General features: G+C 44.9%; 1 non-coding gene across 1 annotated transcript; it reads left to right on the plus strand.

Moving 5' to 3' along the window:
* Positions 1 to 3,460: 3,460 nt before the first annotated feature.
* On the plus strand, positions 3,461 to 3,532 carry trnaw-cca (transfer RNA tryptophan (anticodon CCA)). Its single transcript has one exon. It is a non-coding gene; the product is annotated as a tRNA-Trp (tRNA).
* The last annotated feature ends 375 nt before the right edge of the window (positions 3,533 to 3,907 follow it).

Consider the following 3,907-nt stretch of genomic DNA (forward strand, 5'->3'; position numbering starts at 1 on the left):
CATGCTCTTTTTTCGATGAAGTCTCCCCGCTCTCTGCTATTTTTAAAATGAAGTCTCCCCACTCTGCGCGCTCTTTTTAAAATGAAGTCTCGCTGCTGTTCACGCTCTTTTTTTAAATGAATGGCAGGCCAGAAGTTTGGTCCGAAATATAGTGAAGGCAGAGAATTACTAATAGGTTAATCAGAAGATAGAAATTAGGGAATGAGAGCAATCTAGCTAGAAATGTATAAATGGATAGCAAGAGTTTCTACAGATATTTAAACAGGAAAAGGAGTAAGTGAAGTGAAGTGTCATAAATGGTGCTGAACATTGTGCAATCATCAGCGAACATGCCCACTACTGACCTTATGGTGGGAGAAACATCATGGATGAAGCAGCTGAAGATGGTTGGACTAGGCCACTGCCCTGACGAAGTCCTGCAGTGATGTCCTGGAACTGAGAGGATTGGCCTCCAATAACCACAATCATCTTCCTTTGTGCTAGATTAGACTGCAACCAGTGGAGAGATTTCCCCCTGATTCCCATTGCCTCCAGCTTTGCTAGGGATCCTTGATGTCACACTCACTCAAATGTGACCTTGATGCAAAGGGCAGTCAATCTCTCCTTACCTCTGGAGTTCAGCTCTTTTGTCCATTTTTGAACCAAAGCTATAATGATATCAGAAGCTCGGTGTCCCTGGCAGAACCCAGGCATGCCATCAGTGAGTAGATTATTGCTAAGCAAGTGCCGCTTGATCGCACTGTTGATGACCTCTTCCATTACTTTATTGGTGATGGAGAATGGATTGATGGGGTGTTAATTGGCCGGGTTGGATTTGTCCTGCTTTATGTGTGCAGTACATACCTTAGAAATGTTCCATGTATCTGGGTAGATGCCAGTGTTGTAGCTGTACATGAACAGCTTGGCTAGGGGCACATCAAGTTCTGGAACACAAATTTTCAGTACTATTTCCAGAATGTCTTTAGGGGCCATTGCATTTGCAGTGTCCAGTGCTTTCAGCCATTTCCTGATATTATGTGAAGTGAATCAAATTGACTAAGAACTGGCATCTGTGTTGCTGGGGCCCTCAGAAGGTGGTCGAGATGGATCATCCTCTTGGCAGTCTGGTTGATGATTTTTGTGAATGCGTCTGTATTGTCGTTTGCAATGATATGCTGGGCTCCTCTAGCATTGAGGATGGGGATATTTGTGGTGCCTCCTCCTCCAGTGAGTTGTTTAATTGTCCACCACTATTCATGACTGCATATGGCAGGACTGCAGGGCATGGATCTGATCTGTTGGTTGTGGAACCGCTTAGTTCTGCCTATCACTTGCTGCCTTTGCTGTTTGGCACCAGGTAGCTCTGTATTATAGCTTCACCAGGTTGACACCTCATTTTTAGGTATGCTTGGTACTGCTCCTGGCTTGCCCTCCTCACTCTTTATTGAACTAAGTTTGATCCCCTGGCTTGATGGCAATGGCAGAGTCGGTGGGGTGGGGTGGGGGGGAGTGGTGGTAGTGGTGGGGGGTGGGTATGCTGAGCCATGAAATTTCAAATTGTGTTCTAGTACAATTCTGCCACTGCTGTTGGCCCACAGCGCCTTGATGATGCCCAATTTTGAGTTGCTACATCTGTTCAAAATTGATCCCATTTAGCACGGTGTTAGTGCCACCTAGCACAATGAAGCACATCCTCAATGTGAAGATGGGACTTTGTCTCCACAAGGACTGTGTGGTAGTCACTCCTGCCAATACTATTAAATACGCTCTTTGAAGGTAATCGGGAAGAGTCAGCATGGTTTTGTGAAAGGGAAATTATGTTTAACCCATTTACTAGAGTTATTTTAAGGGGCAACATGTTGAATGGATAAATGGGGGCCTGTAGATAGACTATACTTGTATGGTGAATGTCAACATGATGCCCTTTTGGACTCGGCCAGCTCGCCCTGTGCTGGTCGTTCCGAGCCACTTTTGGTGATGGACGTTGACACTGTGCCGCCACCTCCGCGACATGATCTGTCAGGTATCATTCCATGAGTATGACTATATCTGACTTCGGTGTTGATTAAGGTCTCAGAAGATTGCAGGCTTGAGTCCTGTCATGATCCTTTTAAACGGAAATCTGGTGGAACTCCCTGAAAACCACGTTCTTACTTGGCAGCTGAAGGTTCTGATTGTTCTTCCAAACATTAAAGGGCTCTTAGGAATTAACACATGAAATGACATAAAAAGCATATTTTAATAAAGAGTGTTGCAATTCCCAGAATGGAATGTGGAATAAGAATTAAAGCCACCCAGTATTAAAGCGGAATGGAATGAATTTTGGAATAAATAAGTTTGTTACATCTCTCGATTTGTTTGCTAAACAATGTTACATCTAACTCTGTTCTGGCGAAGATCAGAAGCAGTGATATCAGTTTGCGCCACTCGCCAGCTGGGCCTGTGGTTGCGCTTCGCCAATCACGTGGGTAATGCAATTCTGCCAGTCCCTGAGGTCAACTGACATTTTCGGAGAAATTCCAAGTCATCGTGATTTCACCAGGGACCTCATGTTTAAGGTGTGAGTGATGTAAATCATGACCTGATCAAATGTGTGTATCTTTCGCTATTTCCGCGGTGAATTTTCATGCTGACGAGAATCATGTGGGACATGGTCTGGAAATATTTCACACGGAAAATATCTTTCACATCTTTCTGAACTAATGAAACTGTTGGCCGGAAACTTCAAACAATTCCGTGCTTCCTGAGCCTCGCGGCGGGCCGGCACTGGGGCCGCGGTTATTTCCCTGACTCTCCCACTTTCTCTCTCCTGCCAGAAATTACTTTCGACATTTCATCCTTTGATATATTTTTTAAAAAGGCGCCACCATGTCATTTTAATTGGGTGGTGGGGTGAGAATGGGGGAACAGAGTGGGTCCCATTTGCTCTTTCTAGCCCTGTCTGTGAGGTTTGTGCTGAGCTGCGGATGGAGTGGTTGTGAAAAGCGTGAATTTTGTAATCCAGGGTCAGCGATGACTGCGCATGCGCCTTGTTGCACATTGCCCCCAATAAAGATGGCGGACGCGCATCCATGCGCGTGCGCGGCATTGGCCTCAAACGTCGCCGTCACTCAGTGACACCCGAGTTCAGGGTTTCTGACACAAGCTCAATGCAGCAGCAGTGTGAGCGTCGGTATTGGTTTGTGGATTCAGCGATTAAATTCAAGGTTGCTGTTTCGAGGTCACTCGGAGTTGGCGGAGTTCTGCATTTGTCCTTCATATATTCTGGGGCACTTTGTATCAAGCAGAAGTTAGAAGCAAAAAGTATAAGTAATGTCTGGGAAATACTTAAACAGCAGACAGCCTAGAAAACAGTTTAAATTAATCACTGACCTGACAGAACGGAGGGAAAATGGGGATTAAGCAAAATTCCAATCCCCTGTGTATAATCAAGGTGTAAAGAAGCGAATCTAGGAGCAGTAAAATACCTTATTTAACGGATGGGCTTGTGGCGCAACGGTAACGCGTCTGACTCCAGATCAGAAGGTTGCGTGTTCAAATCACATCAGGCTCAAAAAGCTTTACTGCTCAAGTGGCGGGCTTTTATATCTGTAATCATTGTGTGGGGATGTTGGCGAACAGGTTAATTTCAATTGCAATTTCGATGGATTAAAGTCCTCTTCCCCGGCTTCCGAATCACCCGCTTAGCTTTTAGTCTGCACAGTTTTATGTCGGAGCAACGTGGTGTGGCCATTCTTTTTGCAATTGCTCTGTTACCCAGTATGAGAAGTAAAACAAAATCTGTCCATTAACCCCAGCCGCCTCCGTCTACACAGCCGCTGAGTTCAGTTGGTTAGACCGCAGTGTTAACAACATTATATTCATCTTTTATTATGTAAACTATAATCACCCAACTTTACTTTTCCAATACATCAGGAGATTCAAACTC

This window comes from Cetorhinus maximus, chromosome 31 (assembly GCF_964194155.1).
Source record: "Cetorhinus maximus chromosome 31, sCetMax3.hap1.1, whole genome shotgun sequence".
Taxonomy (NCBI): Eukaryota; Metazoa; Chordata; class Chondrichthyes; order Lamniformes; family Cetorhinidae; genus Cetorhinus; species Cetorhinus maximus.